Source organism: Equus asinus, chromosome X (genome assembly GCF_041296235.1).
Source record: "Equus asinus isolate D_3611 breed Donkey chromosome X, EquAss-T2T_v2, whole genome shotgun sequence".
Classification (NCBI taxonomy): Eukaryota; Metazoa; Chordata; class Mammalia; order Perissodactyla; family Equidae; genus Equus; species Equus asinus.
In genome coordinates this window covers 57636195-57663618 of record NC_091820.1, presented here as the reverse complement: position 1 = coordinate 57663618, position 27424 = coordinate 57636195, and the positions used below count along the sequence as shown (strand labels likewise).

Sequence of the window (27424 nt, the reverse complement as noted above, 5' to 3'; positions counted from 1 at the left end):
AATCCCTTACCTAAATAGACCAAGGCCCTTTGAGCTCTTCCTTCACATTCATTTGTTCCTTCATTTATTTAACAAGTATTCACTGGGCCCCTACTACTTGCCAGGCCCTCATCAGACCTGGAATCAGAGACACAAAGACTAACAAGATAAACCCAGTGCCCTCAGAAATATCATCATCTAATAAAGGTGACGGAACAATGTGCTCAAATCCAGGACAGATGAGGAGCATAGCGGAAATGTTTCACCAAGGCTTTGAATGGAATCTTGGAGGTTGGTCGGGAGTTTGCCAGGTGAAGAAGAGGGAAAGACATTCTAGGCAGAGGGGACAGAGATTGGAAAGGACATGGTGCCTCATGGAACCAGTGAGGAGTTTGATATAGTAGTAGAAGCTAGAGTTTATGAGAGAGAGTAGGAAGGATTAAGGCTTGAATGGAAGTTGGAGCCAGGTTATGAAGAGCCTTGAATGCTATACTAAAGAGTTTATACTTTTTTTCTGTGAAAACAGATAAGTTTTGGATTTTAGAAAGCCCATTTGGTAGCCCATGGAAAATAGGTTGCAAAAGGGAGAGACTTGAGAAAGGCAAACCTGTTAAGAGGTTCGAGTACGCTCCTGTAACACTTACAGTCTGTACCATTCATTCTATCACCTGTGTTTTGGTTGTCTGCATTCCCCCTCAATGGTTAGCAGAGTGTTAACTACCCACCTAGTTGGTGTTCATTGATTGAATGAACAACTGAATAAATGAGTGTTTAAATAACGTATCTCAACATTCACATTGGGAAACTTCTATTTTTTTATTATTTTATTGAGGTCATAGTGGTTTATAACATTGTGTAAATTTCGGGTGTACATTATTATATTTCAGCTTCTGTACAGACTGCATCGTGTTCACCACCAATAGTCTATTTTTTATCCATCACCATACATAAATAACTTCTATTTTTGATGAAAGAATTGGAAGCATAATCTAGCCTCTTTCTAGAAATTGTTTAACCCCAGTAGCAACTACCTATCCTTTGTAAGAAGTACTAGGTATCCCAGATATAGGAAATAGACATATCCATGGGAAAACACTAGGTTGCCTGTGAAGGGCAGGGAGTTGGGAAGGCAAGCCCAGCATAAACATTACAAGTGATTAGTGGTAAGATTTCAGTCATAGCCCTCAAGAGATACAAAATCAGTAATGCCATAAAGCCAGTGATCAGGGAGTTAGTCCCAGCCCAGGAGTTGGAGAGCCAGGTTGGCTGGCGAGGCATGGAATAAGGAGGCGATCCCAGCTGGAAGCAGAGTTCGACCCAGCTGGGAAAGCTGAGAGAAACAGAGCCTGCCCCTATGATTAGCCTAGGTATCTATACCATAGGGAAATTTCAAAGGTGACATGGGGTCCCATAAAAAGACCAGTACGTGGCTAATTTAGCAAATCGCCCACTCTATGTAATAAGGCTTATGGACTATTATATATAAGAATGTTCTGTAATCCAGTAATGCTATTTGGATCCTATGATCTAGGATAGAGTACGGCAGTTATATTATATCATGTATTCATATATAGGTATATGTATACATATATACAGATATATCAGGTAAATGTATATACCTGAATCATCAGGTAAGTTTATTAACAAAATTTAGTGAACAAAAAATATGTATTTAACCAAACCACTTTTAATAGACTGGTTGGACAAACTATGCCTCATTCATGTGAGGGAATATATGTAGCCATTGAAAAGAATTAAGTTGATTATATAGGAGTGTATGTTACTAACGTGAAATAATCTTGCAGTGCAATCTGTAGATTGCACTGAATCTGTACATTGATTTGGGGAGAAATAACATCTCAACAATATTTAATCTTTCAATCCGTGAATTTGCTATGTCTTTCCACTTACTTAAGTCTTGAATTTCACATTTTAATTTGTGCTTTTCAGTGAGCAGGTCTTGCACAAATTTTGTTAAATTTATCCCTAAGTATTTCATGATTTTGATGTTATTATAAATGGTATTTTTTAATTTCAATTTCCAATTGTTTGTTGCTAGAATATAGAAATACAATTGATTTTTTATATTGATCTTGAATAATGTAACATTGCTAAACTCATTAGCTCTAGTAGCTTTTTTGTAGATTCCTTAGCATGTTTCATGTATACAAACGTCATCTGTGAATAAAGAGAGTTTTACGTATTCCTTTACAATCTTCATGCCTTTTATTTCTTTTTCTTGCCTTACACTGATTGGGACCTCCAATACAATGTTGAATAGAAGTGGTGGGAGTGAACATCTTTGTCTTGTTCTCGAGCGTAGGGGGAAAACTCTTAATCTTTCACTATGAAGTGTGATGTTAGCTATGGGTTTTCTCATAAATGTCCTTTATTAGGTTGAGGAAGTTCCCTTCTATTCCTAATTTACTGAGAATTTTTCTCACAAATGAGTGTTGAATTATGTCAGATACTTTTTCTTCATCCATTGAAATGATTGTATAGTGTTCTCTTATTCTGTTAATACAGTAAATTGCATTAACTGTTGCTTTTTTAAAATGTTAAACTAATGTCGCATTCCTGGGGTAAACCCTACTTGCTCATGGTATATTATCCTTTCTATATATTGCTGGATTCAGTTTGCTGAAATTTCGTCAAGGGTTTTTCAGTCTCTGTTCATGAGGGATGTTGACCTGTTGTTTTCTTTTCTTGTAATGTCTTTGTCTGGTTTTGCTATCAGGGCAATGCTGATCTTATAAAATGACTTGAGAAGTATCCTCACCTTTTCTGTTTTCTGAAAGCATTTATGTAAAATTGATACTGTCTTACTTAAATATTTAATAGAATTCACCAGTGAAAACGTTTGAGCCTAGGTTTTCTTTGTAGGAATGTTTATAGTTTTGAATTCTATTTCTTTAATAGTTATATAGCTATTTGAATTTTCTATTTCTTTTTGCTTCCATATTGATAATTTGTCTTCAAATAATGTGCCCATTCACTCATAATATTCCCTTATTATTGTTTTAATGTCTGTAGGAGTTGTGGTGATATCCCCTTTTTCGTTCCTAATATTGCTAATTTTCCTTTTTTCTTGATGATTTTAGCTTGTAGTTTATCAATTTTATTGAACTGCGTTTTTTTTTTTCAAAGAACCACCTTTTAGTTTCATTGATTTTATTTTTCTCTTTCATTATTTCTGCTCATATCTTTGTTATTTCCTTCCTTCTACTTACTTTGTATTGATTTTTAGTTCTTTTTCTAGTTTCTCATGATAGAAACTTAGTTCAGTGATTTTTAAACCTTTCTTTCTAAGCATTTTATGCTATAAATTTTCATCTAAGCACTGCTTTAGCTGCATCCCACAAATTTTGATATGTTGTTTTCATTTGGTTCAAAATATTTTCTAATTTTCTTATTTCATTGATGGGCTATTCAGAACTGTGGATTTTTAAAAATTAATTTCCAAATATTTGAGGACTTTCCAGACATTTTTCTATTTATATTCATTTTAATTTAATTTTGTCTTGCTCAGAGAACATACTTTGCGTGATTTCAGTCCTTTTTTTTTTATTGAAATTTGTTATATGGCCCAGCATATGATCTATCTTAGCAAATGGTTCATGTACAATTTGCAAAGAATATGTATTTTGCTGTTATTGACTTGCATTTTCTATCATTATCAGTTAGATAGGTTGGCTGAGTGTTGTTTGTGTCTTCTGTATCTCTACTGATTTTCTCTCTATGTGTTCTGTCGACTACTGAGAGAGTTGAAATCTCCAACCATGGTTTTGGATTTGGCTGTTTTTCCTTTCAGATGTGTTGGTTTTGGCTTCGTGTATTTTTGAAGCTTTGTTATTAGAGGTATACACATTTAGAATTGTTAGATCTTCTTGATGAATTGGCCCCTTTATTATTAAGGAATATTCTTCTTTGTCTCTGGTAATATTCCTTGTTCTGAAGTCTACTTTGTCTGATTTTTATATTATCACACCTGCTTCATTACAATTATTATTTGTGTGGTATATCTTTTTCTGTCCTTTTCTTTTAACCTATTTGTGTCTTCACATTTAAGTTGTATCTCTTGTAAACAGCATATAGTTGGATCATGATTTTTTAATCCAGTCTGACAATCTCTGCCTTTTAGCTGCGGTGCCTAGACCACTTATGTTTAAATAAATTATTTATATGTTTAAGTTTAAGTCCATCTTCCTATTTGTCCTATCTGGTCTTTGTTCCCTTCTTTCTATTTTGCTGCCTTCTTTTGAATTAAATGAATTTTATTTTAGGATTCCACTTATCTCCTTTATTTGTTTATTAGCTATAACTCTGTTTTGATTTTTTGTGGTTGCTCTGTGGTTTACAGTATACATTTTTAACTTGTAATAGTCTACCTTCAAATAGTATTACACTACTTCATGTATAATATAGCACCCTTATGATAGTGTTCTTCCGTTTTTCCCTTTTTCTTCTTTTGTGCTATTGTAGTCATATATTTTACTTTTGCATATATTATAAACCCCATGATACATTGTTATGTCTTGCTCTAAACAGCCAATTATTTTCTTTAATTTTTAAAATATTAATTCACTTAAAATAAGAATAATAAATCCAGAACATGTTAGCACAAATAACACATTGTGATTAAGAAACTATATTTTCCAAGACAAAAAGAAATTTCATGAGAAGAAGGGCATTGCTGTACATTTTTGCACATCTCTGTAACATCTGGCTTAGTAGATGATGGCTGACTTCTACCTGCTTCTACATTCAGTGTGTTTTGATGTTGTTTTTATTAAACTATATGAAGAAAATCCAGGTTCACGTAGATATGTAGTTGGAAAAAGGAGGAATATTTTAATAACCTTTATGGATAATTATGGATATTCTTCTTTGATACTACACAAAAACCCTACAAATGATACTTTCTTAAAAGATTAATGCTGTGTGGAATCTGAAACCATGTCAATGAACTTTTTATATAGTGTTACATCAAAATTCATTGATCATCTTGTACTTTGAGTGGATATTTGACCCATATTATACATATTGATTATTTGGAAAATATTGGTTTACCAAGTTATGCAAATATGACAAATGTTAAAAAATTTTATGCAATATCAAAAAATCACATTAATTGATATCACTACTGATCTCACTGGAACAAAGGTTAAGTTTTGGGAAGCTATCAAGCTTACAGTGGCAGAATGAAGTGTTTTTAAAATTCTGATTTTCACTCAAAAATGTGAATATTATCATTGGTGACAAATAATGTCAGTTATTTACCCTGAAGTGATAGGCTCACTTCATTTTTGAGACAATATCTACCAAATACGCAAGTATTTAATCGTGGTTTTTCCATGTTTCAAGAAAAAAATGATATTCCATGGAAAGTGGCTGGTTAAGCCACAGCACAATCACGGATGTGCTTTCTCAAGACCGCCAGCATAGTGTAGCTTACATCAGAAGCACCATTTGGTCACACAGAGTATTAAATCCAGGATCAAGATTTAATAATTTTTAGTGCTTCACCAAGAACATTCTTAAGTGAAGGTGGATTTTTTTTTGTGGTGAGTACATAGCAGTAAAGAATACAATGACTGCTGGTATACTTTGGTGCTACTGCCTTAATTTATACCATGATGCCAGCAGTTTTACCCGCCATTGCTTTTGCACCTCTGTGCAAATATAGGCAAAGTTGCTCCAGGATAGACCATGAGATTCAAATAAGTTATTCAGCACTTTCAATATTTTAGAACCACTTGTGTGTGTTGTCAACTGTTCATGTAAAAAAGGTCTTCTTCAAAGATTAATTAGTGCTGATACCACATGACTACAAGCAAAACAGCAAGTCCAGCCACATTTGTAGACTTGTCTGGTTGTAAGGTCAAAGTACAATTCTACAAATGAGGTAGTAACTAAGTCTTCATGTTTAGAGCTAAACACTTAAATAAACAAGCTACTGTGCCATTGAAAAGAGGCAGTATTGTGAGTGGTTTTACCAACTTTTCCTCTGGTAGGCATTGAGCAATGTGAACGGTCCAAGGCTTTATTGGTCTCTAAGCTATCGTATGCATTTCTTCAGCCCACACAGTGCAATAACTTACACATAAGAGGCTTCAGTGACTTTTTCATTTCTAGTTTGAAAAGCTCTAACAAACAACTTTTGGTTTTTAATAAGCTCATCATATCTACACTTAAAACACTCAATCTCTTCCCCTTTAACTATTAATGAATGGTCTGAAAATAATGCCACAACTTAAATAGTGAATTATTTTGAAACTTTTTGAAAATGTTCTATGCATAAGACACTATAAGGTAAATTAATGACATATATAAAGATAATTTTAATCATATTTTATTTCTTACTTACAATTTCACCCATGTCTTTGAGGTAAATGTCTTTCTTCCATGAGTTGGAACCCTCACTGATATTTCAGTTTCATCTTTTTCAGCTTCTTTAAACATAGATGTTGTAGCTCTGGCTTGAGAAAGCTAGTCTTCTAATCTTCCTTTATTAAGCCAAACAATCCATGTTCTCATTATGTTACTGTCCAGGTGGAAGTAAAATTCTGGGATTTCAAAATAATGATTTACTAAACAATAATAAAGTTACAGAGATTATAGCAAGTATAACTAAGGATACCTTTTCCATGTGCCTCTTGTGGTTAGGGAGTTCAGGCACTGGTCATGGTGCCAGTACTTCAGAGGAGAGAACTGAGAAGCTTAAAGGAAGGGATGGAAGAGAAGACCCAGAGCTCAGCCAGACAAGAGGTCTCAGAAGGAGCGAGCACCTGCTGTGTGGGCCCCAGCAGGGGGTGCAGGGAGGCTAGACAGCTACTCATACCAGCCAAGGGATGCAATGCTCAATCTAGAATGCACCAGCTATGAGCAGCTCTGGACCACAACCCCCAGCTGGGCTGTGCCACCTTTTGGCTGGACTGTGTTGCTCCGTTCACTCTGCCACCAGGCTGACAGCCTGCCTCACTGCTCCATGGCCTTCAGTGGCATTCCTTTGCAGTCAGTACATATGCAGCCACCACTGGACCTGCTGCTCCCAACATGGCCCTAAAACTATTTAAATAAATTAAAAGATGAGTAAGAAGATACTTTATATTTACCCGTATATTTACCCTTTCTAGCATTTTTCAATCCTTTGTGTAGATCCAGATTTCCATCTGGTAAAAGTTACATTCTGCCTAAAGAACTTCAGTTTTTCTTATAGTATAGGTCTGCTAGCAACAAATTTTCTCAGCTTTTGTTTGAAAAGTCATTATTATGTCTTAATTTTTGAAAGGTATTTTCATTGCATACAGAGTTCTAGGTTGATAATTTTTTCTTGCAGAACTTTAAAGACATCATTCCATTGTCTTCTTGTTTGCGTATTCCCTCCTGAGAAGTCTGTAATCATTCTTTGTTCCTTTGTGTAATACGTGCTGTTTTTTCTCTGGCTGCTTTTTAACTTTGTGACTAGTTTTCAGCACCTTGATTACAGTTTGCCCTGGTGTGGTTTACTTTGTGTTTATCCTGTTTGGAATTCATTAAACTTCTAGGATCTGAGGGTTTATAGTTTTCATCAAATTTGGAAATACTTCAGCCATTATTTCTTTTCTGTCATCTCTCTCTGTCCTCTACTTCTGGGACTCCAGTTAAATCTGTTAGACCAGTTTTATTGTCTCATAGGTCACTGTGAACCTTTTAATTTTTTTCAGTCTTTTATTTTTCTCTGTGATTCATTTTGGAGAGTTTCTATTGCTTTGCCTTCAAGTTCATTGATCTTTTCTTCTGCAGTATATGACTGCTGTTAATCTCATCCAGTGAAATTTTCCTTTCAAATATTGTATTTTTCATCTCTAGGATTTCTATTTTTAAAAGCGTCTTCCGGGGCCGGCCTGGTGGCGCAGCAGTTAAGTTCGCATGTTCCGCTTTGGCAGCCCCGGGTTCGCTGGTTTGGACCCCAGGTGCGGACATGGCACCACTTGGCAAAAGCCATGCTGTGGTAGGTGTCCCATGTATAAAGTGGAGGAAGATGGGCATGGATGTTAGCCCAGGGCCAGTCTTCCTCAGCAAAAAGAGGAGGATTGGCAGTAGGTAGTTCAGGGCTAATCTTCCTCAAAAAGAAAAGTGTCTTCCAAAAAGCTAAAATCTTTTTAAAAAAAAAAAAAAAGGATAACCAGGGAAAAATATCTTCCATTTCTCTCTTCATTGTGTTCATCTTTTCTTTATATTCTTGAACATATGGAGCATATTTATAATAGCTGTTTTAAGGTCCTTGTCTTCTAATTCCATTATCTCCATCATTTCTGAGTCTGTTTCTGTTGACTTAATTGTTCTCCAGGTTATAAATCACATTTTCCTGCTTTCTTGTATGTTTACTAATTTTTTTAATTAGCTATCTGACATCATGAATTTTGCATTGTTGAGTCCTGGATTTTTTTTTATTGATTTAGAGAGGATTGTACTTTTTTTCAATAGACAATTTATTGTGGATCAGTTTGATTTGTTTTGAGGTTTGTTTTTAAGCTCATTTAGAGTAAGTCTTGAGTAGGACTCTAGGGCTAATTTAGCCATTTTGAAGGTACTGCCCCTCTGAAGTCTCTGCTAATGCCCCATGTATTCAGTGAGGTCTCTCCACTTTGGCCCTCTGTGAACTCTAGGAAGTGTTCATCTTACAACTCCTCAGTAATTGTTTTCCTGAAAGTTTTTCTAGACTGTCTTTGTGAAGTTTTACCCTATCCATGTTCAGGTTGGTATTCATCAAAAGATTCAAGGGAACCTCTACGCATATTTCTAGCACTCTTTTTTTGGCATAGCTCCATCCCCGCAATTTCTAACCACATTGACCTTTCTGAACTCCAGTCTCTGTGTCCTCTATTCAGAGATTGCCAGACTCTGTTTAGATCCTCCCCACCCTCACACCACAGTCCAAGGATTACCTCCAGGAAGAAAGCTAGGGTGATGGTAAGGCTCACCTCATTTGTATCCCTTTTCTCTCAGATGGCTATCTTTTGTTGCACATTGTCCAGTATCTGAAAATAAATGTTTCCTATATCTTGTCAATTTTCCAGTTGTTTCTAAAAAGAAAATTCCACATCCTCTTTTGCCTCATAGCCAGAAGCAGAAGCCCTTTACCTACCTGCTTTCAATTTTTTTTTCTGCCTTCATTTTTAAAGGTATTTTTTTCTGGTATGAAATTTTAAATTGACAGTGTTTTAGTTTCTTCCGGCCTCCGTTGTTTCTGTTGGAAAGTTAGTCTTGTTCTTATCATTATTTCCCTGTATATAATTTGTCTTTTCCTCTGGCTGCCTTTATAAATTTATCTTTGTTTTTAAGAGCTTTGACCATGATGTGCCTCAATATACTTTTGTTCATATTTGTCCTGCTTCGGATTCCCTGACTTCTGGGATCTGTGGGTTGCACTTTTGGATATAATTTGGAAAATTATCAGCCAGTATTTATTCTTTTTTTTTTTTGCCCTATTTTCTCTCCTGTCTTTCTGGGACTCTGGTTACACATGTGTTAGATTGATTGATACTGTCCTACAAGTCACTGACACTCTTCTCATTTTTTTTCCAATAGTTTTTCTTTGTGCTTCAGTTTGTTTGATTTCCATTGATCTATCTTCAAGTTTACTAATTCTTTCTTTTTTAGTACTCAATCTACTATTAATCTCCTCCAATGAATTTTTTATCCTTTCCCATCCAATGATTTTTCAAAACTTCTTCATTTTGAAACGGTTTTAGATCCACAGACAATTGCAAAAGTAGTACAAAGAGGTTTCATGTATCCTTCACTCAGTTTTCCCCAATGGTAACATCTTATGTAACTGTTGTACCATATCAAAACCAGGAAACCAACACTGGTACACTCCATAGGCATTACTCGGATTTCACCAATTTTACATGCACTCGTGTGTGTGTGTGTGTGTGTGTGTGTATTTAGTCCTATGCAATTTTATCACATGTATAGATTCAGGATACAGAATTGTTCCATCACCACAAAGATCTCCCTTGTGCTACTCTTTTATAACCGCAGCAGCCTTCTTCTCTTTCCCACCCCATCTCTAATCCCTGAAAGCCACTAATCTGTTCTTCATGTCTATAGTTTTTTTATTTAGAGAATGTGATTTAAATGGAATCATGCAGTATGTGACCTTTTGAGATTGGCTTTTCTCACTCAGCATAATTCCCTTGACATCTATCCAAGTTGTTCCATGCATCAATATTTATTCCTTATTATTGCTGAATAGTATTCCATGGTATTAATGTACCATAGTTTGTTTAACCATTTACCCATTGAAGAACAACTGGGTTGTTTCCAATTTTTGGCTATTAAAATTAAACATTCATGAACAGTTTTTGTGTGGATGTAAGTTTTCATATTTTTGGGATTGATGCCCAGGAATGCAATTGCTGGATTATATGGTGTAAGTATAGGTTTACTTTTTTAAGAAACTGCCACTTATGCTTTCTTTTTATTACTGTTTATATAGTATAGCTTTTTCCATCATTTTTATTTTAATTTCTCTATATCATTATATTTGGAGTAGACAAAATATAGTTGGGTTGTGGTTTTTCGTGCATTCTGCCAGCCTCTGCCTTTTAATTGGTATGTTTAAACCATTTTCCTTTAATGTAGTTATTAATATGTTAGGGCCTAAGTCTGCCATTTTATTGTTTGTTTTGTGTTTGTTCCATGTTTTTTCCTCCTGCCTTCCTGCAGATTTTCTTGGACATCTTTTTGAAGAATTCCATTTTTATTTAACTATAGTGTTTTTGAGTGTATCACTTTGTATAGATATTTTGGTAGTTGCTTTAGGTGTTAGATTATATACGTAACTTATCACAGTCTATTGCTATCAACATTTTGCCACTTTGAGTGAACTGTAGAAACCTTACCTGCCTTTATGTCCCTTTACTTTCCTCTCTAATATAATATCTTAAAATTTTCCTCTACATTGAGAACTACATCAGACAGTGTTATAGTTTTTGTTTCAACCATCAAACGTAATTTTTAAAATTCAAGAGGAGAAGGAAAGTCTGCTGTATTTACCCATATTTTTACTCTTTCTGTTATCCTTTCTTCCTTCCTGATGCTCTAGGATTTTTTCTTTTATCATTTCCTTTCTGTTTGGAGAACTTCCTTTGGCCATTCTTTTAGAGTAGGTCTGATGAAGACAAATTTTCTTTGTTTTCCTTCATCTGAGAATGTCTTGATTTCTCTTTTACTCCTGAGGGATATTTTCACTAGCCATAGGATTCTGGGTTGGCAGTTCTTGTCTTTCAGCACTTAAAAAATGTGCCTTTTCCTTCTAGCCTCCGTGGTTTCTGATGAGAAATCCACTGTCATTCAAATCATTGTTCTCATATTGGTGGGAATGTAAAATGATGACATCATTTCTCTCTACCTACTTTCAAGGGTTCTGTTTTTGTTGTTTGTCTTTATTTTTCAGATATTTGATTATGATGTAACTTGGAGTGGATTTCTTTGGGTTTGTCCTGTTTAGGATTCATTAACCTTCTTGAATCTGTAGGAGTGTGTCTTTCACCAAATTTGGGGAAGTTTCGGACATTATTTCCTTGAATATTCTTTAAATGCCACCTTCTTTATCTTCTCCTTCTGTGACTTTCGTAAGACAAATATTTGATCTTTTGTTCTTGTTCCACAGGACCCTAAATCTCTGTTCATTATTTTTCAGTCTATTTTCTCTCTGTTGTTCAGATTGGGTAATTTCTATTACTCTATTTTCAAATTCGCTGATTCTTTTCTCTGTCATCTCTATTCTTCTATTAAGCCCATCCAGTAAGTTTTTTATTTTGGTTATTGTATTTTTCAGTTCCAAAATTTGCATTCTTTGTGTTTTCTGGGTTTTTGTTGATACTTTCTATTTTTTCATTTTGTTTCTAGCATGCTTGTAATTGCTTTTTGAAATATTTTTTATGATGGCTGCCTTAAAATCCTTGTGAGATAATTCTAACCTATGTGTCATCTTGTTAACATCTGTTGATTGCCTTTTCTCATTCAAGTTGAGATTTTCCTGATTCTTGGTATGACGAGTGAATTTTTATTTGAACCTGGAGATTTTGGATTATATATTATGAGGCTCTGGCAACTCTGAACTCTGTGCTCTGAATTCTCAGGTTAATAAGCCTGCAGCTTTCTGCCTGAGCTCTAGCACACACCACACAAAATATATATAACTATGACTGTTACTCAGTGTAGTTTCCTTCTTTCAAGGGTTGAATTTCCTCTAGTTTCTGCCTGTTTGGGGATGCTCTTTAGTACCTTCAATTTATCATGATTATTAGTCTGATAGAAGCTATTCTATTATGACCAGAATCCAGAAGTCAGGACTTATTTTTCATTGCATACCTTTTGGTACAAAGTCTTACCATGTATGAATGACTTCCCTAAAAATCTGAATAAATTATTGAAATTAAAAGGTAAAAATCAAATAAATACATTTATTGGACAGACCCACGTTCATTGACCAGCTCCAAGAGGTGATCATAGTAACAGTATATGCTAGACAAATTCAGCAAATTATTTAACCAGTGTGTGCCTCAGTTTTCTCAGCTATCAAATGGGGATTATTGTGAGAGTTAAATATATTGGTCCAGGTAAAATGCTTAGAACAGTGGCTGGCATATATAAATAATACATATAAATATATTACTAATATATATGTATAAATTGAATTTTAGATATTATTGTTAATGTCAGAAATACTGGTAAAACTTCTCACAGCCAAGGACCTGTTGCTCCTTAGTCCCTCATTGCTGAGAATTTGGTACCCAGTAAGTGCCTAATAAATAAAAAAACTGAACACGGTGCTGCTGTATTGGATGCTATGTGGATTTAGCCTAACAGCCCTCGCTGACACTGAGAGCTCATGGAACAAAATATTGGAAACATCTCTAAATGAAATATTATCATTTTATATGAACATATGTGAATATGAGTGAAAACAAAGACTAGACATTTTATATTTGAGTTTTATATTTAGATAAGGTCATAGTGCCAGGCATTCAGCAAACTATCCTCCTATTGCAGAAAGGCTTCATAGAGGTAGGATTTAGGAACTGTTTAAATGAGAAAAGAACTTAAGATTTATTAAGCACCAATTATATCCCATGTAAGTATATCCATATGCTAGATCCTTTATATGTATATTATCTCATTTATATCTCTTAGCAACCCTGGGAGGTAGGTATTATCTCCCATTTACCTATGAGAAAAGTAACACTCAGAAAGTAACTTGGCCAGGATCAGCTAGTAAAATAGCAGAGCCAAGATTGAAACTCAAATTTTTCAGATTTCTGGGCTTAACCTCTTTTCCCTACTTTCAGTGATAAGACCCAGGGTTTTAGTATAAAGAATACATGAGAGAAAAATAGACATTTATTAAACATCTACTACTGGCCAGACAACGTGCCACATGCATTATTTCATGTAGTGCTCAAAGCATTTTATTCAATCCTCACAACCCTATGAGAAAGAAGAAAACTAACATTTCTTGAGCACCTGCTGTGTGCCTAACACTTCAGTAGGGCTTAAACAAATTACTTGTGTGGTCTCCTGACAGCCCAGTGAAACCTGTATCATCCCCACAACTAGGAAGAAACCAAGCTGAGCTTCCACCATACTCGCCTGCCTCCCGAGGCAGCTCTAAAGGACACCCCTCCAGAATACATATTTCTAAGTATTTTGCAGAATATGCTTTCCACAAAACACTCCTTTTTAAAGTACAGCAGACAACACAAAGATCTCTTCATACCAGTGGCTTTTTAATCTTTTGGGTGGTCATGTACCCCTTTGAGAATCTGATGGCCCCTCCTCCCAGATAAATGCTTACAATTACACAATTTTGGATACAATTTCAGAGCATTCAGCAATTTCCTAAAGCCCATCAATGGACTCTTTGTTTAAAACAAACAAACAGAAACCTGCTCTAAAGAACAGAAATAAATCTTAGGAAACACAAGAGCTTATTAATGCTTCAATTATTGAGTTTTACAAATCCTCTAAAAGGCTAACACCTATATTTGGCCGTTCTGTTATGTTTCACAAAGTAGATGGTAGTCCTGTTTCTCTTTTGGTTTCTCAGCCTTGGCACTGTTGACTTTTCTGGTCGTATAATTCTTTGTTCTGGGAGGGCTGTCCTATGTGTTACAGGATGCTGAGCAGCATCCCTGCCCTCTACCCACTAGATACCAGTAGCACACTCCCTGCACCGCCTCCAGTTTTGACAACCAAAAATGTACCCAGGCATTGCCAAGTGTCCACTAGGAGGAGGCAAAATTTCCTCCTGTTGAGAACCACTGGTTTGTAGTAACTCCAGTCATCACTCCTGAGTCACTCACAAGCATAAAGAGCCTAAGAGCCAGACTTTTTAAAAGTATATCCTTTTCTTGCTTGATTAGGGTCTCCTACAATACTTCTCAACTGGGTTGAGCAAGATGATTTATCTCAACAATTAAATTGCTAGCTGAAGTTGTAAAGTTTTTCTTACCTAAGAGACCAAAAAGAAAGTTCATATGCCCCCCTGCTTTATTGATTGAATGATTGCCTTATCAACTCATTCAGTCATTCAAGAAATATTTATTGAATGCTAACAATGTGCCAGACACTGTGCCAGGTGCTGGTGAACAGTGTAGTTTTGGTCCATGTATCATGGAATGTGCAATCCAGCAAGGAAGACAGAACAAATGAAAAATAAGTGAAAATAATTGTGCTAAGTGCCATGATGGAAGCACACAGATGGTAGTGATAGAGACTAACAAAGGGATTTAGATAGGGTCATTTAAATCAGAAGATTTGAGGCTAGAACTTGAAGGGTGAGAAAAAGCCAGCTAGGTTAGAAAAAGAAAACCAACTAGAGGGTAAGTGTTCCAGGCAGAGTAGGCAACCATGTGCAAAGACCCTGAGGCGAGAAAGACCGTGATGTGTTCTGGGTACTAAAGGAAGGCAACTGTGACTAGTGCTAGTGAGTAAGGGACGGGGGAATGAGATGGAATAGGCAGGGACCATAAGCTGCAGGGCCCTGTAGGCCATGGTGAGGACTTCAATCTCAGTCTTAATAAAGTGGGAAGTCACCAAGGCTTTTAACCAGGAGAGGTACCATGATTTAATGTACATTTTAAAACTACTCTGGCTGTTGTGTGGAGTTGGGGAGAGCGAGGTTGGGGGGGGAGGCAAGAATGGAAGTATAGAGACCAGTTAGAAGGCTGATGCCAGTTGAGAGATGATGGTGGTGGCAGTGGAGATGGAAAGAATGATATATTTTGGAAATAGAATTGACATAATATGCTAATGAATTAGATGTAGAGGGCAAAGGAATTGAGGAATCAAAGTTTCTGACTCGAACATTTAAGTGGACGCTGGTGGGATTTATTGAAATGGGAAAGACCAGCTTGGTAAAAGAGAAAGAGAGACATTCTTTTCCTGATCAAGTGAGCCACAAATGTGGATACCTAACTGGTTATCCAGTGAAAAGGGAAGAATTCAGTTCAAGAAAGATTTATTAAGCATCCCCTCTATGCTGGGCACAATGCTAACTAAGGGTGCAAAGAGGGTAAAAGACACGTCCCTTTGCCCAAAGAGCTTACAGCCTGGCAGGGGGACAGATATAGACAGACAACTTCAATTGGCTGTGGTAAGTGCTAAGTTGAAAGTATACATAGAGTCTATAAAGTCACAGAAGTGAGTCGATTAGTCTGACTGGGGCAGAGCGTGGGGGTTAGGGAAGGTATTCTGAAGATGATGTCTGAGCTAAGGACTGAGCTGAGTATTAGCTAGGCATACAAGTGTATGAAAGCATAGGAGGTTAAGGAAACAGCAATAGAAAGACACACAACACTGAAACAGCATGACACCTTTAGGGAATTATAAACAATGCAGTATTGCTAGAACATAAACTTGAAGGCAGGGAATGGGAGGACATGAGACTAGATACATAATGTTGACATTAGCTAATGATTATGGGGCACTTGTATTTCAGGCAGTGTTCTGAGTGCCTTACATGGATATCTCATGTATTCCTCACAATTATAACACAAATATGGAAACTGAGACTGTAGGAAATTAGGTACCTTGCCCAAAGTTGCACATTGTTGGAGCTGAGATTCAAACCAGGCAGTTTAGCTCCAGAGCCCAAGCTTTTAACCACAGAAAGTTGTAAGTGTCATGCTAAAGAACTGAGAATGTACCTGTTGGCAGTACTGAGTCATGGAAGGGCAGTGGCATGGTCAGATCTGTGTTTTGATGAGATGACTCAGAATAGATTTAAGAGAGGCCAGGCTGGAGACTGTTGCAATACATCAAGCAAGTGATTAAGAGAGTTTGAAGTAGGGATGGAGACAAAGGAGAGATTTAAGAAATTTGGGGGAGACAGAATTAGCACAACTTGGTAATTAATTGGATTCTGAAGGTAAAGGAAAAGGAGAAATTCGGGATGTCACCATGTTTTCTGGTTTGGATGACTAGATGATGTTTCTCTATGATGAATACAGCAGCAAGAGGAGCACTATAAGAGAACCATTTTTTACATTGAGTACTAGGTGCCAATGGAACACCCAAGCGGATACGATCAAGATGCAGCTGGATATTAGATTCTGAGTTCAGGGGTTAAGTCATGACGGAATGTAGACCTGAGTATTAAGAGCATGTAGTTAAAACCATGAGACTAAATGGGATTATCCATGGAGAGTGTGTGAGAAGGAGACCATAGGGCCAAAGAGGGAATCTTGGAGAATTTCAGTGTTTAAGGGACCAGCAAAAATGAGCTCACAAAGACGACTGAAAAAATATGTTAAGGATAGGCAGTACAGCACAGTGATTAAAGTCATGGGCTCTAGACCCAGTCTGTGTGATTTTATATCCTCCAGGCTCTGCCACTTACCAGCTGTGTTACTTTGGGCAAGTTACTTCTTCTCTTTAAGCCTTGACTGATTGAGGATTAAATGTACATGTAATACATATAAAGCCCTTGGAATAGTACCTGATAAACACACAGTAAGTAGTAGCTAATACTTACAGGAAGAAACCCAGAGTAGGATTACAGAAACTAGAAGTTGAAGTTTAAAAAAGATGGAGAGAGGGGCTGGCCCCGTGGCTGAGTGGTTAAGTTCGCGCGCTCCGCTGCAGGTGGCCCAGTGTTTCGTTGGTTCGAATCCTGGGCGCGGACATGGCACTGCTCGTCAAACCACGCTGAGGCAGCATCCCACATGCCACAACTAGAAGGACCCACAACGAAGAATATACAACTATGTACTGGGGGGCTTTGGGGAGAAAGAGGAAAAAAATAAAATCTTTTAAAAAAAAAAGATGGAGAGAATTCTGAGATGTGTCTGATGCAGCTGAGAGGTCCAATAAACTAAGGACTTGGAAGTAGGAATTCGATTTGGCAAAATAGAGGCTATTGGTGACGGTGATGGGAGGAATGTCAATACAGTGGAAGGGGCAGAGGCCAGACAATAGTAGGTTGAGTGGTGAATAGAAGGTTAAGAAAATGACAGCAACAGGTAAGACTAATTCTGTCAAGAAGCTTGCTGTTTAAGGAAAAATCTCAAGTGAGAAAAGGGATATGTATAAGGATGCTTGCCTTAGGTTTTTTTTTATGATGGCAGAAACCTGGAACTGTTCTAAATGTCCAAGAGTGAGGGAATGAGATGTCAATAGTGGGGTTGGGGAAAGTGGTAAATATTGGAACAGTAATTGAGGAGAATGGGAGAAGGAGCTGACCAGAGACAAGTGAAAGGATAATGAAGAAGCCTGGAAAGTGCATCTGAAGTTGGAAACAATGGCTTGGTGATAACAGTCTGTCCAGTGGTGCAATTTTCTTCACTGGTGTCAGAACAGAGAAGGCAAACTGGGGGGGTTATCTGGAGTAGCGGCGATTCCAGGCAGATGGGGCAAAAGGACAGAGGTTGAAGGTGATGGTGAAAGAGGGTTCACGTGTATAATGTGGTCCAGGATGGATGTGAAGCCAAAAGAGGGCAGACAAGCCGGGAGAAAATAGGGAGCAGGGCACTGGGGTGTCTCTGTGAGGTGAGAAAGCAAGGAGTGGGGTAAAGGCACAAGAGAATTGGTAGGACCAGAACTTGGACTCAGAATGTAAGATATTGGAGACTGCATGGTAGAAAGAGCATAGATTTTGTGATCAGTCAGATTGGAATTTGAATTACGGCTCTGATAGTAAGTAGTTATATGACTTTAGGCAAGCTCCTTGAACTCTGTAAACTTCAATTTCCTTATGTGTAAAGTAAGTAGAATGATACCCATTTCATAGAAAAACAGGCACATGGTCATGGTTCGATAGCTGTTAGCCCTCTTCTCTCCCACTCAACATTTATCGGGCACCGATTATGAAACATTTTTTTCTGGAGACACCAAGATAAGGGTCACTTCACTTCCTTTTAGGGACTCATGGTTTAGCAGAAGTGACACAAATACAAAGAGGTAAATAACAATACAGTGTAAACAGATAAATTACAGTTTAGTTGCTAGGTACAATGATAGCGGTAGGAACACAGCGCTGTGGGAACTCAGTGAAGGTGTGACTAATAGTGCCTGACAGAGTGAGGGAAGGCTTCCCTGCAAAGCTATTCACAACCCAGTTTTTAGTTCTAATGCTGCTGGAAAGAAAGTAGCAGGAAATGAGGAGATGACGCTTTAAGGGGGAACAGCAAAGAAGCTTTTGCTTTTCTTTTCCTAGACAGCATTCCAAGGGGCAGCAGGTTCAAGAGAAGCTGTTTGTTTAAGGAAAATGACCTGTGCAGATCTGTTAACTGAGTAGAAGTATGTAATGAAGTGAGAGACATGTGAGGTGATTGAGAGGAAAGGAAATAATCAAGAGTTCAAGGTTCCAGAGGAGGTAAAATCTGGAGGCCAAGTTAGGGGTTTACTCCTAGACAGGATACAAAATAACCCTTTCTCTAAAATGAGGGGAAAGAACAAAAGATAAAAATAGGCGCACATAATTTACATCTAAAAAGAGGAAAGAAGTCAATTTCTGGAAATTTCATTCTATTTGTACGCAATTTTTCTTGGTTTTTATAAACCAAGAATATTTCCTTAACACATTCACAATGAATTTGAGGAGCTGATTCCTACAACTGATGCAGCCGCCAACTGTTGGTGAAATGGAGGAAACGGAACCTCCCCTCTGCCCCTGGAGAAGGGGGTGCGGCAGCAGCAGGAGAGGCCTGGGACGGGCGCCGCACCTCCTCTCCCTCGCCCTCACCTTCGGGTCCTAATTGGTTACTACGTGAGCTCCTCATGCCCAGTCTAATCTTCCTTTGCTCCAATCCACACACAGGCACACCACACAAAGTGATTGTCCAACTCGAATTTTGCCCACTTCTGAATAGAATTGGCGGCCCCCACGGCAGCTGTGCTGGCTTAAGGGACCCAAAAGCATTTGGCTGCATCATGCTCTCTCCTGACCTTTGCAGCCAGTGACTCCCCTTTCTGGGATAACATCCCACAGTGACTTCTCACTAGTGTGCACCTCTGGGAAGACCTTCTGAAATGAGGCTTGCTGGCCGTGATATGGAGCTAGCATCTCTGCCTAGCCCCACTAGGATCCAGTAGGCAGCAGCCCCGGGCACTGGGAATTTACCAGCCACTTTATACCCAATAACTCTTCACCTTGCATCGTTTAATAAAATCAGAGGAATTAATTAAAACTGCATTGTAGAGACCTCCAGCATATTGCTGCTTTCCTGCTTCTGCTCTAAGCACATGCCAAGGTAACAAAATGTCTGTACAAGTTGGAACCAACTCCTTGTCCTTTTACTGTTAACATGAAAAATGTCTACATTTCCTGCTAGATCACACATTGGCCTTGTAAACTTTAGAACTGTTTTTATAACCAGGAGAAAATTCCAGGGGAGGAAGAGTATCCGTGCAAGGAGATAGAGTTTCTTCCAAGGTGACAAAGAAAACAGTTTCTCCTTAGAGGAGCACACCAGAAGGCCAAGGGTGCGGGAAGGTGAAGAGAGTCTGCTTCTCTAAAGGGAATTGGCAGACCTCCCTGAAAAGAAGCAAAAAAGAAAGGAAACTAGTACTTATTGAGCACCTACCATGTGCCAGGACTGTGCTACATGCTTTCACAGGCCTAATCTCATTTAACCCTCACAACAACCTTGTGAGGTATTTATCTACATTTATAAGAGAGAAAACTGTTTCAAAGAGGTTAGCTGATTGGCCCGAGGTCACACAGCTCGAGAGTGCGTAGTAGAGGGGAGCAAGGGAGGACCCACAGAGATACTTGGGCGAGAAAGTAGATCCCTCTAAACCCCGTTTTGAAACTAGAGGATTGGTTTCTTTTCAGACTCATCGTATCAATAGGCAGCACTTTTCTATTCCTGGAGTGACCTTAGACTGGAAGGTTAATCATTATTTTTAAAAAGGAACCAGCATTCTTTGGTCACTTTGATTACTTCCCTCTTGCCTCCATGTTCATTCTCTCAAATCCTCCAAGTTAATCTTCCCGACCGCTCACTTCCTCAGCTTACTAACGTACATCCTCTATTCTTTCTACTCATTTGTTAGTTCTTTAGTTTAGCCAACAATCATCTATTACATGAATACTATGGCATCACCATTCTTCCAAGGCCTAGAAAAGCCAAGGTAAAGACCCACTTCCTGCTCTGGACACATTCGCAATCAAAAGGGGACCACAGATAAGGAAACATTGGTTGAAGTCCCATTATAGAGGTCAGTGGTGTGTCCACGTTTTGTAGACCGGAAGCTTACTCGGTTTTTTTGGAGGGGCAGGGACGCTATTTAAGAAAAAGAAGATAAAATTATGAATATAAAATTAAGTGCAAGTGAATATTTGGAATGATAAAAGAAACTGCAACAATTTATGGATTTTGAAAAGCTGAAAGATACTACAAACATCATAAAATCCAAAACCATTCTAACATATGTTTTGTTAATTAAATGCGTGATGCATCTATAGTACTTTTTTCCTACTTTATTGGGCTGCATATGCTTTTGTAACGTCATTTTAGATAGAAAAAAATAGAAACATAATCCACTCATTTCCTCTAGCATGTTTGATCAAAATTTCTTGTTTATGATTGATGGAGGGTGCATTAGCGTGCTCAGGCTGCTGTAACAGAATGCTGCGGAATGGGTGGCTTAAACAACAGAAATTTATTTCCCATGGTTCTGGAAGCTGGAAGTCCCAGGCCAAGGCCCAGCAGGGTTCGGTTTCTGGTGAGAGCCTTTTATGGCCTTTCCTCTGAGTGCACATGGGCAAAGAGAGAGAGATCTCTTTCTCTTCTGCTTCCTATAAGGCCACCAATACAATCGGATTAGAGCCCCACCCTTATGACCTCATTTAACCTGGATCACCTCCTAAAGGCCCTGTCTCCAAATACAGTGATATTGGGGGTTAGGGCTTCAGCATATGAACTGGGAGGGAGGAGGGCACAATTCAGTCCCTAGCAGATGGGGTGCATAAAACATGTGACTGTGCACACAGCCGTACTTGTTGTTTATAATACTGCTAGGAGGTTCGGGTCCTCATGATAAGTTCTATTTTGCACAATTCCCATGAAAAAACAAAAAATATTGTTCGTTTATAGTTATATATGCTGTATTGGCTGTATATCTGAAAGGAGAAAACTTTCATTTTGACTAGGTATTGTTAAAAAACAAATCCTCCACTTAAAATCTAAATGTGATGATTAGAAGGATTTTCCACAGGCTGACTTTGGACTTTGTTCATTTCAAACTTTGATTCTCCTCCACTACCCAGTGTATCTGAGACCAGGCACTATGGGATGCATTCATATCACAATACTACTGGCTCTGTCTTTCTTTGTGTAAAGATGCTGGGTGAGTCAGGACATTTATGGGAGCCTTCCTGAAGCCATTACTACACCATAGCAATAAATTAACTATACACATAAGTTACTGCAAACTGCATAAACCCAAACAAAACCTCTTCACAACTCAACTTCCTCTTAGCCATTCCAGTGCTGCCCACCACAAGGGGGAAGTCTGATGGAGGAAAATTCAGACTGGATAAAACAGGCTTAACCAAATGTGGTCAAATATCTTACTTTGCAAATTAGATGAAAACATATAACTTCGTAAAAGTAATGTTACAGCCCCTCCCAAGACCTTAGAAAGGGTCTGTCCAAGTGAGGGGCTTTGACGATTTATGATTAGCTTCATGGTAAATTAGCCTCCAAAGAAAGATATATTCAAGGTGCTTTAGGTGGTCAGCAAAAGCTTCACAAGGGAGGTAATACTTGAGCTGAATCTTTAAAGATACTCAAGGGGAAGGACATTTCAGGAAAAGCAATTGTATGTACAAAGCCGCAGGGGAGTAAAAGAACACAGGGTCTTGGGGAACTATAAATAGTTTACTGTGTCTGTGGGGCATCTGAGGGAATGGTGCGACGTGAAGCAGCGGAGGCAGACCTACAATTGAAAGATATCAGACTCTTGGAAAGTCATGGAAACCCCTGCTTACATCCTTCCCTAAGCTACCTTAAGCTCTCTGGCCCTCATTGTGAGAAAGAAGTTAGTTTTATCTGTTCCAATTAGGAGTGTGATAAAACAACTAAACAGAACATCAGGGAAGATAAAGAAGAACTCAATACCACATCAACCAAGAGGATCTAATTGACACATATAGAACACTCCACCCAGTAACAGCAGAATACTCATTCTTTTCAAGAGTCCGTGGAACATATATCAAGATAGATCATATTGAAAACGATAGGGCAAGCAGTGCCAAGCTCCCACCACCCCACAGAAATAGAAAAACAAACACTGTCAGAAACAAGTTTGTCAAAACTCTGGAAGACAGTCAAAGGTTTACAGCAACCAAGCAAATGCCAAATCAAGGAAAAGTCAACTTAAAAATGTAAGAAACCACAGTGACTTACCACTTCATACCCATTAAGATGGCTATCATTAAAAAACGTAAAATAACAAGTGTTGCTGAGAATGTGGAGAAATTGGAACTCTTGCGCATTGCTAGTGGGAATGTAAAATTGTGCAGCTGCTCTGGAAAACAGCTTGACAGTTCCCCCCGAAAGTTAAAACATAGAATTACCATATGATCCAGCAATTCCACTTCTAGGTAAGTACCCAAAAGAATTGAAAGCAGATACTTGTATATCAATGCTATTGCAGCATTATTCAAAAAAGCCAAAAGATGGAAACAACCAAAATATCCATCAAAAGATGGACAAATAAGAGGAAGATGGACACGGATGTTAGCTCAGGGCCAGTCTTCCTCAGCAAAAAGAGGAGGATTGGCGGCAGAAGTTAGCTCAGGGCTAATCTTCCTCAACAAAAACAAAAACAAACAAACAAAAAGAGAAACTAAATTGGGGCCAGCCGGGTGGTGCAGTGGTTAAGTGCGCACATTCTGCTTTGGCGGCCCGAGGTCCACCGGTTTGGATCCTGGGTGCGGACATGGCACCACTTGTCAAGCCATGCTGTGGTAGGCGTCCCACATATAAAGGAGAGGAAGATGGGCACGGATGTTAGCTCAGGGCCAGTCTTCCTCAGCAAAAAGAGGAGGATTGGCAGCAGATGTTAGCTCAGGGCTAATCTTCCTCAGGAAAAAAAAAAAAAAGAACAGATAAACATAATATGGCATATGCATAATGAAATATTATTCAGCCTTAAAAATGAAATTTTAATGCATACTACAATGTGGATGAACCTTAAAAACATTATGCTAAGTGAAATAAGCCAAACACAAAATGGCAAGCATTGTATGATTCTAGTTACACAAAATATCTACAATAGGCTAATTCATAGAGAGAGAAAGTAGATTAGAGGTTACCAGGAGCTGGGGGGTGGGAGGAATGGGAAGTTATTGTTTAACTGGAAATAGATAGTGATGATGGTTGCACAACATTGTGAATGTACTTAATGCCACTGAATTTTACATTTAAAATTATTGCAATGACATATTTTATCACAATGATATACAAGATTTAAAAATAAAGATAGACTGTATCACAGACCATAAAAGAATCTTCAACAAATTTAAAAGAAGGAAATCATACATGGTATATTCTCTGACCAAAACAGAATCAAACAGAAATCAATAAATCAAAGATAACAGGATAATCTCCAAATACTTGGAAACTAAAGAACACACTTCTGAATAATCCATGGGTCAAAGAGGAAGTCTCAAGGAAAATCAAAAATTACACTGAACTGAATTAAAATGAAAATATATCAAAATTTGTGGGACGCAGCTAAATCAGTTCTGAGAGGAAAATTTATAGCACTAAATCTTTAATTTAAAAAAGAGACAGTCTCAAATCAATCATTTAAATTGCCACCTTAACAAACTAGAAAAAGAAGAGCAAAATAAACCCAAAGCAAGTAGAAAGGAGGAAATAATAAAGAGCAGAAATAAATGAAATTGACAACAGAATAATAATGTAGAAACTCAAACAAAAAGGCGGTTCCCTGAAAACAATAAAATTGACAAATCTCTAGCAGGACTGACAAAGAAAAAAACAGAGAAGACATGAATTACCAATATCAGGAATGAAACGGGCTCTCAGCACAGACCCTGCAGATATCAAAAGGATAACAAAGTACATCTAACAACTCTACACACATAAACTTGACAACTTAAATCAAGTGAACTACTTCCTAAAAAACCACAAACTGCAACTCACCAGATATGAAATTATTTGAATAGCCTATAATTATTAAGGAAATCGAATTTGTAATTTAAAAGCTCCCAAAAAAGAACCCTCCTGGCCCAGATGGTTTCACGGAAGAATTCTACCAAACGTTTAAAGAAGAATTCAGGGGCCCTCCTGGTGGTGTAGTAGTTAAGTTCACGCACTCCACTTTGACCTCCTGGGGTTCGCAGGTTCGGATCCCAGGTGTGAACCTATACACTGCTCGTCAAGCCATGCTGTGGCAGCATCCACATAAAATAGAGGAAGACTGGCACAGATGTTAGCTCAGTGACAATCTTCCGCAAGCAAAAAGAGGAAAATTGGCAATAGGTGTTAGCTCAGGGCCAATCTTCCTCACTGAAAAATTCACACCAAATCTATACAATCTTTCCAGAAAATAGAAGAGGAGGAAACATTTCCCAACTCATTTTGTTAAAGCAGGATTATCCTGATACCAAAACCAGACAAAGACAGTACAAAAAAAGAGAACTACAGACCAGTATCTCTGCTCTGTGCTTTCCACAGCTGAAAGACATAGCAGGCAGCATCTCAGGAGCATACAAAACAGAAACTGTCCCTATTTGCAAATGACATGATTGTCTACAAAGAAAATCCCAAGGAATCTGCAGAAACCTCCTAGAACGAATAAATGAGTTCAACAAGGTCCCAGGATACAAGATCCAAAAATCAACTGTATTTCTCTACACTAGCCATAAGCACATGGAAACCAAAATTAAAAATACAATGCTATTTATAATCAGTAAAAAAAAATGAAATACTTACATGTAATTCTAACAAAATATGTACCAGACTTGTGTCTGGAACTGCAAAACACTGACGGGGGACATCAGAAATCTAAACATGTACAGAGACTCATTGTATGCACGGATTAGAAGACTCAACATAGTAAAGATGTCAGTTCCCTCCAAATTTATGTACAGGTTTAATACAATTCCCATCGAAATTTCAGCATGTTTCTTGAAGTTATAGATAAGATTAGTATAAAATTTGTATGGAAAAACAAAGGACCTAGAATAACTAAAACAATTTTGTAAAAGAAAGATAAAGTGGGAGGAATCACTCTACCAATTTTGAGATTTAACGTATAGCCACAGTAATCAAGACTGTGTCATATTGGCAAAGGAATAGACACATCAAAAGAACAGAATAGAGATGCCAGAAATAGACCCACACAAATATGGCCAACTGATTTTTGGCTAAGGTCCAAAAGCAATTCAGTGGAGGAAAGACAGCCTTTCCGATAAATGGTGCTAGAGCAGTTGGACATCCATCAACAAACTGGGAAATTTAGTTTAAGAAGAAACAGAAATTGTACTGTTTTTACAACTTCTCTGTAGATTTGAAAGTTTCCAAGATGAAAAAAAAAATAGGAAGAGACATATAAAATATATTGCAATTATATTAATTTACAGTGGAAGATACACGTCAGGTAACTACAATAGTTTTATCTACTCTAAGGACTTTTTCCCATGATCAAGGACCTGGGAAACTGAATTAGTAAGTCAGAAGGTCACTTGGCGAACATGGAATCAGAGGGAAAGAAGTGGAATGGTAAAGGCCGTGCGTAGAGAAGACCTTCATAACTGAGTATACATCCTTAGAGACAGCAATATGTTTGTCCGTCAGAGGTGGGGTCTGCCCAGCTCCCTCTGCTCTCCAGCCGCCACACAAATGCTCACACTTCACTCCTCCCTCCCTCCTCGCCCCTCTGCACAGTGAGGAGATAAATGGTCACAAACAGTGACAAACAGTCACATATCTTTACTATCTAATTCTTTTTCGAATAACTCGTACACCATCTTTCTGTAGCACATTATTCTTCAGACAGTTTACGGAAAGCTGATTAGATTGCAACTTTTTTCGAGTACATTCCGGTCCTGCAGATATGCCCTGATCACCTTGATTACACTTGGATATTTCCCAAGTCTCCATCAGCAGCACATCTACAACTATGTCTTTGTGCTATTTCATTCTCGGAGTCCTTCTCAGCCTATCTCCAAATTCCCGGGTCGCCTTACCGCAGCCTAGACTCTGACTACATTTATTTCTTTAGTTTAATTTATTTTGCCAAGGCCCCGTCATAGACAGGTTTTTTTCAAGGTATTGACAGTATTACTGCTTCTTTGGGTGTCTTTGCCACTGCTCTACAAATGTGTTTTTACAAGTAGGATGAGCTAAAGAAGGCATAATAGATAAAATGATAAAATTAGATAATATATATGAAAGTGCTTTGAAAGTTAAAAGCGCTGAACAAATGTAAGAGCTTATTACCGCTGTAATTTAATAGGTAAAAGCCAGCGGCTGCTTCGGGCCAGGCCTCCTGGGAGAGCAGCACTTGAAGATACTCTGGCCAGTCTGCTCTGTAGTTTTGCCACTCCCATTTCTCTCCCATTTGCAGTCCTACCATGGGACGATGAGTCTCTGGGGAGAGAATCCATGCAGCCAAAGCCACAGAGACTGATTTATATGGCAGACCCCAAGGTGGTCATTTATGATAAGCAATGTATTAGGCAAGACGAGGCTTTCGGCATCTGCATAAGGCCCTTCTGGCTGGTGGGTAGTCCCAGTGAAGAGACTAGTTATAGACCAGAAAGCTGCTTGGTGAACGCATGATTAGAACAACAAAAAGGAAAAGGATATTCTCCAAAGTTTTTTTTTTATTATTCAAACCTAGGTACCTGAGAAATTGCCTTCCTCTATACTGGGAATAGTTCTGTCTATAGAACCAAAGAGGCCATTGTCCA

The 27424-nt window shown here is 38.0% G+C and overlaps 1 protein-coding gene across 5 annotated transcripts in view; it reads left to right on the top strand.

Moving 5' to 3' along the window:
• The window catches only part of HDAC8 (histone deacetylase 8), a 199857-nt gene that overhangs the window by 88951 nt on the left and 83482 nt on the right, over positions 1-27424 (top strand). The gene's annotated exons all lie outside the window — the stretch shown is intronic.